Below are 13,908 nucleotides of genomic sequence, written 5' to 3'. Positions count from 1 at the left end.
AAAAATTGTATGGAAGTTCTAGGTTTATTATGGAAGATTCCTATCATAATTTCACTGAAAATATTCTATCTTCAAAAAATAACTTCAGAAATTATTTGTTGAATACAGAAAAAACCTTCAATTTCCAGAGAATTCATAAACTTATCCTGATTTATTATCTAGAGTATTTCCAGCAGAAAACCCCGCAAGAAATGTTAAACAGATTCCTTTGGTTCCTTTTTATATTTGCAGATTGCATTTTTGTTTTATATTTGCGGATTTTTAATGGTCCTTGATCATCACTTTAAACTTAAACTTAATTTCAGAATAAGAAACATGACTCTTTTAATTACAACAGTGTTACGTTTTACGTTTACGATACAGACAAAAATCAGATTTATTTCAATAATTATGCGTTTATTGTTTTTGTTTTCGGATAATTCTGAAAGGAATGCTCGGACGAAATTCTGTACGAATTTTCACATGGGGACATACTTTTGCATAATAACTTATAATAAAAGCCATGGTTCAATTCCAGCCCTGCTGACTACTTACCCCTCTTACCCTAAACAACACGTGAAATATGACAACAGAGAAAATTGCATTCTCCTGTGAGCATCTAACTCAACTGAACGTTCGAAACTCACTCTCACTCAGTGTTCATTTAACACACTGAACCAAAACCACGTCTCAAAATTGTTCATGCTCGTTTGTCCACATTGGTTCCCTTTTGGCACAACTTGGTTGATTATCCTGTGGCACCCGTAACATCCATGCGCACTGGATCCTGTTGCATTCGTCGACCTCACGTGCATCAGGTCGTTTTGCTGTTGTTGGTCGGTCGTGTCGGGTTGCTCTCCGGCGAGGAGAGCGAGAGCAATCAGGCAAAAATATTCTCGAAGATTATGGTTTGAATCGAATGTTATTTTCTCTTAAGAGAGCTGAGATACTGTTGTGAAACTGTTTTTGGTGCACCCGATGAGCTAGCGCTCATATCAATGTTGTTCACTGGGTCAATATTAGTTTGGGTTAGGAGTTAGGGTCATGAGAACAGAAGCAAAAAGTGTGCACACTGATAATAATAACCGCATACATGCATTCCTTAACGATTCAATTGTTGATACTGATTAGTGGTTGAGTGGTAGAATGGTATGCTTTTATGTTTTTACTTGGCGGCATGATTTTCAACCTTACGTTAATGAAAGTTTGAGAAAACGTTTTTGGTGACCGTCTCATTAGCGTTTTGTACATGGTACATTAGATGCGGATGTGAAGCTTTTTTGATCGCAACTTCTTGTGGAGGCCATGATAGGCCCCGACTTTCACTGATGATGCGCTTCCGTATTTCACGACTAACGTTATTGTCAGCCGTCATCCAGGATCCAAGGTAGACGAACTCGTCGACCACCTCTAATGTATCCCCGTCTATCGTAACACTGCTACCTAGACGAGCCCTGTCGCGCTCGGCCCTACCAGCTGACATGTACTTGGTCTTGGCCGCATTCACCAACGGTCCAACCTTGGCTGCCTCGCCTTTCAGGCGGGTGCACAGGTCTGCCACCTTTTCAAATGTTCGGCCGAGGATGTCCATATCATCAGCGAAGCAAACACATTGACTGGATCTCGTAAAAATCGTACCCCGGCTGTTAAGCCCGGCTCTCCGCATAACACCTTCTTGCGCAATATTGAACAACAGGCACGAAAGTCTATCTCCTTGTCGTAGTCCCCGGTGGGATCCAAACGAACTGGAGTGTTCGCCTGAAACCTTCACACAATTTTGCACATCTTCCATCGTCGCTCTTATCAGTCTCGTGAGCTTTCCGGGAAAGCTGCCCTCGTCCATGATTTTCCATAACTCTACGCGGTCGATATTATCGTGTGCCACTTTGAAGAAAAGGTGATGCGTTGGGATCTGGTATTCACAACATATTTGGAGGATTTTCCATACAGTAAAGATCTGGTCCGTTGTCGATCGGCCGTCAACGAAGCCGGCTTGATAACTTCCCACGAACTCGCCCACTATAGGTGACAGACGACGTAAGATGATCTGGCATAATACTTTGTTTTAGAATGGTGATCGCTCGAAAATTCTTACAATCTAACTTGTCGCCCTTCTTGTAGATGGAGCATATTACCCTTTGCTTCCACTCCTACGGTAACTGTTCTGTTCCCAGATTGTACCAATCAGCTGGTGCGGATAAATGGTCAGCCTCTCCGGGCCTTCTTTATGAGTTCTGCTCCGATACTATCCTTACCATCAGCTTCATTGTCCTTCAGCTGGTCAATGGCATCCTTAAGCTCCCTCAAATTGGGGGCTGGTTGGTTTCCATTGTCCGCGGTACTGACGAAGGAATTTCCTCTATTATCTTGACCTTCATTGCGAGAGCTCTCAGCGCCATTCAGATGTTCATCGAAGTGCTGCTTCCACCTTTCGATCACTTCACGTTCGTCCGTCAAAATGCTCTCATCCTTATCCCTGCACATCTCGGCTCGCGGCACGAATCCGTTACAGGATGCGTTGGGCTTCTGATAGAACTTGCCTTTTTCTGTATTCTTCTCCTCCAGAATCTGCCTACATTCCTTGTCGAACCAATCGTTCCGTAGACTCCGTTCGATGTACTCGAAGTTGCTCTCAGTTGCATTGTTGATTACTGTTTCAAGAAGGGCTTCATTCATCTGGCAATGCAGCCTCGAGGTGCTGCGCATACGCAGTTGCGACATCCGGTTGCTTAAGCTATTCTAGATCACACCGGGGCGGCCGTCGATACCGTACGTTGTTAACGACGGAGAGTTTTGGGCGCAGTTTTACCATCACCAGATAGTAGTCAGAGTCAATGTTAGTGCCACGATAGGTCCTGACGTCGATAACGTCGGATAAGTGCCGTTCCTCGATCAGTACGTGGTCGATTTGTTATTCTGTCTGCTGTGGTGATCTCCAGGTGTATTGGTATAGAAGGCTGTGCTGAAAGTAAGTGCTACGATTGACCATATTCTTGGAGGCAGCTAAACCAATTAGTCGTATGCCGTTTTCGTTCATATATGTGGCCGCAGCTCTGGTAGATGCCATAATTACCTATAAACATATGGTTAACAACGCAAACGTTGATCCCTTCCAATAAACTGCAACGCTACGATGCAGAATCCACGGTCCCTCAGCACATTGGCGAGTATGCGTGTGCTCCTGAAGAAGTTGAGAGATTTACAGGTCCACGTACCGAGCTTCCTTCGCTGTGGTCTTTGCCGATTGTCCCGGTTCGTATTCTCTCGTTGATTATTTGTTGTATGGATTTTTTACGGCTGGCTTGCAGGGCTTGATACCAACTCCCCACATATCTGGAGGACCATTCCCTCATAAATGTTCGTAGAGCCATAGTGCACAATTTAGCTTAGAGTCCTTATCTGGTACTCGGACGATGATCAGCCGCCCCTGACATGGGGAACATACGCTGTTGTGAGTCGTTCCTAAGATGGAGTACAGACGCTCTAGGTCTGCAGAAACAAATCCTGCCTTCCCTGTCAGCGTACGTAGAGTTTTCACCGATTTTACCTAAGGTTGCTCATACCCCGGCCAGTACCACGAAGGGGTAACAGAATAGAAATTAACCTTTCGGTTGTCGTGCGAATTTTTGTAACTCTAGTATTCACGCGAAAGTAGGTATTTGTACAACACCCTTTTCCACGTTAAACATGAAATACATCGCGATCTCGATAAAATATACAAAAACCATCTTCGACAAAGTTGTTCAGGAGATCAAGGACTGGCATGCGGTGATTATTCAGTTACAGGATTCCACCAACAGGTGGCACTAGTGTACATGGAAGTTTTGTTTCGTAAATATCTCAGGAGCCTGATCATTTAGAAAGATGGCGTCTTCGGAAATGTTGTTGAGTAGCTCAAAGGATCTTATTATTTAAGAAAATAAATTCGAGATTTTGTCTCCAGGCAGCGCTAATGAGCATGAAATTTTTGTTTTGCGGACATCTTAGGATCATGACAACTTAGAGAGATACTACCTATGGCAAAGTTGTTCAGTTTCTCAAAGGCTACCATTATTTGAGTTAATTTATTCGAAATGTTGCCTCCAGGCGGTGCTAGTGCACACGAAACTATTTTGCGGATATCTCAGGAGAGCAGGCGTTTTTGGAAAAGTCGTTCAATAGCCCGAGGACTATCATTGTTGGAGACAGTTGATTTAAAATTTTGTTTATATGCGGCACTAGTGAGCATGAAACTTTTTTTATTCAGTTACCTCAGGTGCCTGAACATTTAGTAAGATGGCGTCTTTGCTAAAGTTGCTTAATAAGCCAAGGGCTATCATTATTCAAGCCAAAAGATTCGAGATATTTCCATAAGGCAGCGTTAGTGTGCATTAAACTGTTGTTTTGCAGATATCTCAGAATCCTGACCACTTAGAAAAATGGAGTCTTCGGCAAAGTTGTTTACTAGTTCAAAGGCTATCATTATCTTGAAATCTCAAATTCCTTGGCTTGAATAATCACTGCCATGGGCTACTGAACAACTTTGCCGAAGACGCTTTCTTTCGGAGTGGTCGGGATCCTGAAATATCCGCAAAACAAAATTTTTATGCCCACTGGCGCCAACTGGTGGAAAAATTTCGAAGCACTTACTTAGGATAGTCCTTGAGATGCCAAAAATGCCATCTTTCTAAGTGGTCTGGTTTCTGGAAATATCTGAAAAACAAACCTTCAATGCTCTCTAGTGCCACCTGATGGCGAAATTTTGAATAAATTTGCTCATGCAATGATAGCCTTCTGAACAACTTTGTCCTGAACGCCATTTTTATAAAAGAACAGGCTCCTGAGGTATTTACAAAACAAAAGTAAAAGTTTGGTACCATTATATAGCCTTCAACATCCAGAATAACTTTACTGAAAGCTGAGGTATTTCGAAATGATTTGGATTTTGAAATAAATCAATTTTAAATTATAAAGCCTGTCCACGATAAATTTCGGACACGGATGGCGGGTGTACCACAGAAAGTTCGAGAATTTTACAGAAAGAAGGATTAACATCCTTGTCAACTGTTTATTTTGTAGATATAACTCTTTTATTCTGAAATAAACAATTGTTTTTGTTGAATTATGAGTAACTTTTTTTTGCTGCCATTATTTGGGTGTCCGAAATTTAACGTGGACAGTAGACTGGCCCACCTTAGTATGGGAGAAAAATAAAGTTGTATAATTCCACGGGGCACCCGCCAGGGTTATTCTTTAGGATAAGAGGAAGACTTCTTGAAAGTTTCAGCTCATTTGGTCGTTCCATGAACTGGCGCAATTGAATTGAAGTTAATATGGGATTTTCAGCTCCAACATATAGGAAACAGCACATCATCTCCTGTTTGAGTCAGGAAAATTGTTGATCGCGTTCAATTGAACCTAGAATGTCAAAAACACTACGCGATACTAAAGCAAACAATATTGTAGAAGGTTGTATGATGATTAAAATTGATAAAGCTGGTGTTTTGACTATCTGAAGTAGATTTGCAATATTGCTTAGTATTTCTTCAACTTAGCTGGGTGGTAGCCACTAAGCGCATCATAGCCACCTATGACGCTGGGCGAGCTGCGGCACAAGGTGCACGCACATGTGTGATTGTACGGGAGTGCTGATCTAAGCCTAACTTTCAACAACTGAAAGCTTAATGAAAATGAGCTTAAATCCAGATACAACCTTCGGTAACTATGTTCATTAGCGTATCAACTAGTGAATTTATCATTCTGGGCTCAATTGAACGCGATTAACTAGTGTACGAGACGAAACAGTGACATAGGGTCAATTTTCAATATATCTGAGACGAATATTCCATACAAACTTTGAATTGAATGCGCCAGCTGGGGGAGCAACCAAATGAGTTGGAATTTTGAGAGAGCTTTTTTCTTACCCTAAGGCACATATCTAGGGGGTGCCCCGTTGAATTTTACCACTTTTTTGTTTAAGGGCCAGTCTAGTGGACAGGCTTTAGTCTATTCAAACCATTCAAAGTGCGTTCATTATTATGAGACATTTGTTGATTTTACCGCACAATAAAGGGCCACACTGTAAAAACAAACTGTTGATTATTGTTCTCAAGGAGATTTTTAAGGAATACATTTTGGTTTGGTGTCGATATGTATCTCTGTTTCAACATGATAGCATATTAATCACAGCTGTTGTACAAAGTAATAACAGCGCGACAGCTCGAAGGTTAAGTTTGGTGTAAATAGTTTTATGTGTTTGATTTACCGTCCGCAGGGCTTTCTTCGCTTCAAATTTTTGATATAACTACCACTGGAAAACACCCATCTGTTGCAATTTTAGTTTTGGTTGCCGCTTTATCGTCGAAAATCGAGGGGTCCTCAAAAACGGTTTTAATGATGTTTATCGAAGGGTCCATCAATTTTACCAATCGAGTGCAGTTTTTTCATTTACACGACAAAAGCTTTCTAACGAGCATAATTTTGATTAGGGAAAGTGTACCAGTTATGGCTATAGTGGTTCCCTATTTGGCCATATGTGCTTTCTCAAAAACATTCGCATTTTTTATATTTTTTAATGTTTTAACATCAAGATTCATGTGATATCGAACTACTAAGACACAAAGAATGATTAAAAATTTGAAAACAATCAAATTATCACGTATGGCGAAATAGGGAACCATTATGTCCATAACTGGTACACCCTATTTTGAAACATCAAAACTTAGTATAAATAGTGGGTCGGTCTGAGCGAGGATTCCTCAGTTCATTCGAGACCGTATCAAAAAATCGTGCTGAAACAGGAATAATGATTATATTGATCTTATCTTGCAACACTTCCCAATTTCAAAACACCGTCAACTGAAAATTCCACGTTTCTTGACCACCACCCATCTAAGAAAACCACAACAACAACAGAGCGAGTCTTTTTCTGTCTTTCTCTCCCTCCCATCTCTCGAGACCGCTCTCTCCAACGTCGCTCATTCTCCGGAAAATTCGGTCACCCGTGAGAGCTGCGAGGATCTGCGAAGCCATCGGAAAATTCTTCCGAACCAAGCCCGAAAGGGTTTCTTGCTCGTCGTCGTGGTCGTAGTCTATCGGTCACGGTCCCCAATCCTGGTGGCTGCCACAGCTGTCAGTTTGTGTTCGAACTCCCGTCAGCGTGGATGCGAATTTTGGGCGGATGTGAAATCGCGTTTGCTTTCCACCGTGAGGATTAATAAGATCTGGATGAAACTGTGAGTGGTGGATTTTTCTTATGGTTCAATCCGCGACCTGTTCCGCGAGGTGGACGACACAAGTGTAAAGCGAAAAGGGGGCTGCGGCTTGTGAACCTGTCCCGAGAGAGTTTCTTCTATGCGAGGTGTAAAAAAGTAATTGAAAATTAAAGAGGGCCTCCTTGACTGCCCGAAGAGTTGCGGAACGAAAAGAAGGTTGTGTTCGCTCGGGCGAACTGAAGTGTGTGAATCTTACGTTTTTTCCGACCTGCGGCTATGGGAAAGGCCTACGGAAAGGGGGGTCGTTCTCTCGCGAATGAAAATTTATTTTGATAGAAGGTGAGCTCAAGTGGAAAAGCTTCGGTCTTTCGTGGTTGTGGCTTGTTGTGGAAAGCGCCAACAACGAGAAAGTGTAAGCGATGAGTGTTTATTCGAGAAGCAAAGAGCAGGCGAAGCTTGAAACAAAAGACTTATGAATTTGCCGAAAGCCAGTGAAACACAAATAGGTTACGTAAATACATAATCAAACCAATTTACATTCAACCAAACGGAAGTCTTATCAGGAGGCGAAAATTGTGGAAAACCTCCGGTCCAACCAACCCCACCTTGGAAAAGAGCGAGAGAGAAACGGAAAATAATATTACAATAAGGATTAAGTGATTAGGAAAAGTGCTTTCACTTACCCTGTTGTTCGGGGTATGTTATACGTCGGTGTCGGTGGTCCATTGAAATCAACCACCTCCGGAGAAAAGAAGGCTCAATTTCTATCCCCTACAGGAAAATCTTGTGTGGTAATCCTCTGAGCCGAGAAAAAGGAGCTTTTGACCGTTTCGAGTGTGCTGCTATCAGAATTTATTAATGTTTACAGTTTACTCAATCCTCTTTTAATAGTTTCAAGAGCCATAAGCTTGTGCTTTGACAACCCTCAGCCCTGAATTGTGCAATATTTATTTAAAGCAGGAAATAAACTTACCGAAAAAAGCCGACTCAAATCGTAATCGAAAAGAAAAAAGAAAACCAAGTTTCAAACGGCTTCTATCATCTCCTCGGTGATTCAAAGTGAAAGAAGAATTTCCGTGAGGATTTTTAGTTTTTTCTCGGGGCAAACCAACCAAACCGAGAGAAAACAACGACAGAACGGAAAGACAGTCTAACGGCCGTGTGGAGTAGCAGATTTTCCGGGAATCAGCTTTGCCAGTTCAAGTGGAAAGGTAAGAAGAGATTGGCAACAAACACACTTATTTTCAGTGAACCGTCTTCGAGTGCGAAGCCTGACCTCGGAAGATTGGAGGAGTTCTTGGGAAAAAATCGAGGGCGTTTTCTTTCAATGGATTAGGGGGCATGACGACGAATGGGCGAAACCTGGCACGTGGAATTTGACTTCAGGTGGAATGATGCGCCACAAATAAAGCCGTCAAGTATGGATGGTTATTTTTGCATTGTTTCGGCGTAAATTATTTGATTTTATTTTGTTTACGCATTAAAATTTGCTTTTTTCAATCAATAACACTGCGGAACACGTTTTTGTCTCAAGCATGAAAATACCGCTATTTACTTAATAATGCATTGCTGAATCCATTGCCGTTTTCAAAAATATCATAACACGTCTAGTTTTTGAGATATTGCCTGTTGAAAATGCAAAATTTTACTATATCAGCCAACTTGCATGCAAGTTTGCCAGCTTGTATGGCAATTTATTTGCTTAATTTGCCACAGAATTGAAACTTCATGCATTAAACAACACTTATCATAAGAGTTCTCAATATTTTCGGCATCTCAAAGTTATTTTTTGATGGTTTAGAAAAGTATTGTATTTTGCCATGTAAGAAAAACGAGGAATTTTGTATGGAGACAGCTAGCATGTTGAAAAAATCGATTTATTCTAAATTTAATCGTTCAATTCCCACCAAATTATATCTAAAATAAAAGTTCAAGTCCTATTATGCATGTTTGGTGGATGAGATTACAAAAAAGTTGGATAATACATACTATAATTTTTATGTAAACATCAACAAAACCAGTGTTTTATACAACTTTGGTGACCTGTAGCTAAAAATTGTGACGAGCCGGAAGATTTCTGAGAACGGCATCAGATTCACCAACCCCAAATCTACTAGAGACACATAATTTGGTTCTTGAGACACGCAAAAATGCCATTTTTGTTACGCTGTGTAACCTCACTATTGATAACAAAAACTAAACAAATGAATCCAGTGACCATAACATAGAGAAAAGGAATGATTTGGCGGTTCAATTTTACAATAACACCTTAGCACTTGATGTACTGTTTCTGTAGCCTAGCTTGACTGCAAATACGAATTACTGCTGATAAAAAATATCTGTTGGAGGATAGATTGGTGTTGCGCACAATAGCGCATTTTAAATTATAGCATTTATCGCAATACGCATATTGACAGTTAGCATCCATCAGGAACAAATACACAACATAGATAATAATTAGAAGTAAATTGCTGTGCGAAGATGGAGGTGCTTGCTAAAAGGAATCAATTGCTTTGCTGCAGTTTGTCACCGAATTTGTGAGTAAAACTTAATGTAAATAGATATATTTTATAATAAATGTTTTATATAGCTTTGTAGCTGACTGAAGACAAATATTCTGGTCTTAATTTCTGCTGAAAGAGTCGATGTCAGATGCACCTCCCGCAATCGCAACAGATGGAATAGAATTAAAAAGGCTTAGCGTCATTTCGTCGTTGAATTGACCAAGGATCGTATTAGCTCAGGATTTGCCAATCCCATATTGATGACTGTATTCTGAGGCATAGTTCATAATCATTCCACAAATGATGTGATAGAATCTAATTATGATTGGGCGGCATCCATTTATTACGTAACTGTAGTAAGATCATAGTAGGCAGACTTAGGGTAAAATAGAAGATTGACAGTTAGGGATGTTCATTCTGTAATAAACCACTGAAAGCTGAAGACGTTGTTTCACTACAATTCAGAAGTGGGATAAGCCATGCAGGAACGGAGTCGAAAAAATTTCATGGAATCAGGAAGTTTTGCTTCGATTGGAGAAAACACTGCGGAAACTGGAGTCTCAACTGTAGCTGAGAGAAATAAGATGTCGGGAAATTCACTTCACGTAGGTGGATCACTTGCTGCAGGTATCGTCGTTTCAAGCGCAATGAATGCTGCTGCTGCCGCTGTTCAACCATCAACCGGATTAGCGTCGAATTGCGCGGATAACGGAGGTTGTAACTACGTCTGTGAAGTTGATCGAGTTGTTCCAGTGAAAGTTTTTGGCCATTTCAAACCAGAAGAAATCTCCTCAATGTTGCCATCGTTTTCTGGAGACACTGGAGAAGATGTAAGCCATTTCATATCCGTTGTAGAAAATACGAAACGTGCGTTGGGTGTGAATGAGTTCATCATGAAGCTTGTCGTTATTCAAAATTTGAAAGGGAAGGCTAAACTCTGGTTGCACTCGCAGGCGGATTTTATGCTGAAAAATTACTACGAAATCATACGAAGCTTGAGGGAGTTTTACGATAATCCTGTGAACACAATTGAGATTCGAAGACTGTTGGAAAAGAAGACATGGAGCGGAAAATTTGAAACGTTTATGGAATACTGTCAAGACAAAAAAGTTATCGCCCAAAAATTGAAGATGCAAGAATCTGAAATAGTCGAATACATTGTTGAAGGAATATTGAATCCAGTACTGAAAAATCAAGCACGAATGATGAATTTCAAAACGGTTGAAGAGATTGTTCAAGCTTTTCGTATGATAGGAAATGACTCAAGATTGGAGACGGTTTCAAGGAGGCCTGTGAAATGCTATTGCTGTAACCAATTCGGACATATTGCTGCCTATTGCTGGAAGAAACGAAATGTTGTTGGACCATATCGGTGTGAGACGAACGCTTGCTGTCAATCAATATCAAGAAACATTGCGGCTGCAGTAAAGAACGACTTAGTAACTTCAGGAGATGGACGTAACGGACAGATAGAATTTCAGCTTATTAATATAAATAACATTTTTAGAGCTTTATACGATACAGGAAGTCCGATTTCACTAATACGACGAGGTTTAGTTAAGAAATCAGAAATATCTAAATTTAATGAAAAACAAATGTATCGGAGTATTAGTGGAAACAGACTTAAGATTTTAGGAGTTTTTCAAAGCGAAGTTATTATTCAAAGTATTAATTTCAGGATTGAATTTCACGTTATTGCTGACAAGCACATGGGACTCTACGATGCCATAATTGGAAGAGATGTAATCATGCGTCCAGATATTCGAACGGTCATCGATAATGGTATTCAGATTTTTGAAGTCGGGAAAGGATATTTACAGATTGAAGATCCATCTAACACAAAGGTAAAACAACAAAAAATATTTAATATTGATTCTGATACGTACCAAACACTATCGTCGAATATTGGAGAAATATCAGATGATAGAAAGGCAAAATTTTTAGAATGTTTTAAAACTAAATATTATTTTAACAACAAACCATCCAAACCAGTAACAGAATATGAAATGACTATTGCATTGAAAAAGGAGGAATATTTTCATTTTAAACCAAGAAGATTATCTTTTGACCAGAAAAACAAAGTTGAGGTAAAAATAAAAGAGCTTTTGAAAGATGGAATCATTAAAGAAAGTAATTCACCCTATGCTAGTCCAATAGTAATAATTCCTAAAAAAGGTAATGATTTTAGATTATGTGTAGATTATAGGAAACTAAATGAAAACACCGTTAGAGATAACTACCCTTTACCTGTTATTGACGATTTAATTGATACACTGAAAAATAAGGAAATATTTTCGATTATTGATCGAAAATCTGGTTTTCATCAGATTAGAATAGCAACAGAGTCAACTAAGTACACTTCTTTTGTAACGCCAAATGGACAATATGAATATTTGCGTGTTCCTTTCGGATTGTGTAACGCCCCTGCAGTTTTCCAAAGATTTATAAACAAAATATTCAAAGAATTGATTGATGATGGTAAAATTATAGTTTATATTGACGATATTCTTATTGCAAGTACAAGTTTTGATGAACACATAGATACTTTACGAAAAGTTTTTCAAATATTAAATGATAATTTATTAGAAATAAATTTGAGTAAATGTCAATTTCTTTTCGAAGAAATTGATTATTTGGGATACACAATTAATAAATTTGGAAAGGAATTGAATAAGTCCCATGTTGATAGTATATCTAATTTCCCAGTTCCAAAAAATAATAAAGACGTTCAAAGGTTTTTAGGTCTTACAAGCTATTTCAGGAAGTTTGTACAAAATTTTGCAACCATCGCGAGACCTTTGTATATTCTTTTGAAAAAAGATGCAACATTCGATTTTGGTAAAGAACAATTAGATGCTTTTAACTCATTGAAAAATAAATTGATTTCGTCACCGATACTTGCTACTTTCGATCCACAGGCTGAAACACAACTTCATTGTGATGCAAGCTCTTTTGGGTTTGGAGCTATTTTGCTTCAAAAACAAAAGGACAACAACTTTCATCCTGTTAGTTATTTTAGTAGAAAAACAGACGAATTTGAGTCAAAATTGCACAGCTTTGAACTCGAAATATTATGCAAATTATGCAAAGAAAACTATGTAAATAAAACTGTAAATATTTTAAATGATTGTGATATTGAACAAAATATTATTGTGGCGCAAGAACAAGATGTTAAACTGTTGAATATTAAAGAATTACTTGAGCGATCTACATTTCCAGATTTTGAGCTAATCAATGGAGTTCTTTTTAGAAAAGAAGGTCAGAAACGTTTATTAGTTGTTCCAAAATTAATGATTGATACTGTCATTAAACTATGTCACGACAATTGTGGACACATTGGAATAGAGAAAACTTTATATGAAATAAGACAGCAATTTTGGTTTAGTAGAATGAAAAAAATGGTGAAAAATTATATAAACAATTGTCTGACATGTATTTTTTACAGCCCTGCTGGGAGAAAAGAAGGGTTTGTCAATATTATTGATAAAGGAAATAAACCGTTCAAAACTGTTCATTTAGACTATTATGGACCAATACAATTATCTTCTTCAAATAGAGCAAAATATATTTTGGTAATTATAGATGGGTTCACAAAGTTTACGAAATTTTTTCCATCAAAATCAACAAGCTCAGATGAAACTATTCGCCATTTGACAAATTACATGAACTTTTACAGTAAACCTAACAGAATTATCACAGATAGAGGTACTTGTTTTACTTCACAAAAATTCAAAGATTTTACTACCATCAATCAAATCGAACACATTAAAACTGCTGCGTATACTCCTGAAGCTAACGGTCAAGTTGAGCGTGTAAATAAAACTTTAACTCCTATGCTTGCAAAAATGTGCAATGAAACAGCTAAACCGTGGAATGAATTGTTATCAAAATTGGAATTTATATTTAATAATACTTTTAATAGGTCAATAGGTAATTATCCTAGCGTGTTATTATTTGGTGTGCAACAGAATAATTTGGACTGTGAAAGTCATAATATTTCGAATTTTATTGCAAATAGGCAGATGTCAACTAGTTTAACGAGTTTGACAGATATCCGAGAAAATGCTCAAAGACATAATATTAGAAGTCAACTTTGTAACAAAAGAAATGCAGATAAGAAACGAAAAAAGAGCACAGTATATGCAGAGGGTGATTTCATAGTTCTGAAAACTGGCGAAACACATAAATTAGCTCCTAAATATAAAGGTCCGTATAAAATTCATAAAGTTTTG

The 13,908-nt window shown here is 38.7% G+C and overlaps 1 protein-coding gene across 4 annotated transcripts in view; it reads left to right on the top strand.

Annotated features, from left to right (window-relative positions):
* The first annotated feature begins 7,074 nt into the window (after nt 1–7,074).
* LOC5579882 (hemicentin-1) overlaps nt 7,075–13,908 on the top strand; it is a 609,400-nt gene continuing 602,566 nt past the window's right edge. For all 4 annotated transcript variants that reach the window (XM_021855614.1, XM_021855615.1, XM_021855616.1 and 1 more), the window contains exon 1: nt 7,075–8,383. The gene's annotated coding sequence lies outside the window, so the exon portion shown is untranslated. The remainder of the gene's footprint in view (nt 8,384–13,908) is intronic.

The sequence above is a fragment of the Aedes aegypti genome, chromosome 3 (genome assembly GCF_002204515.2).
Source record: "Aedes aegypti strain LVP_AGWG chromosome 3, AaegL5.0 Primary Assembly, whole genome shotgun sequence".
Classification (NCBI taxonomy): domain Eukaryota; kingdom Metazoa; phylum Arthropoda; class Insecta; order Diptera; family Culicidae; genus Aedes; species Aedes aegypti.
Note: the sequence above shows the minus strand (reverse complement) of the source record. Positions and strands in the feature narration are given on the sequence as shown.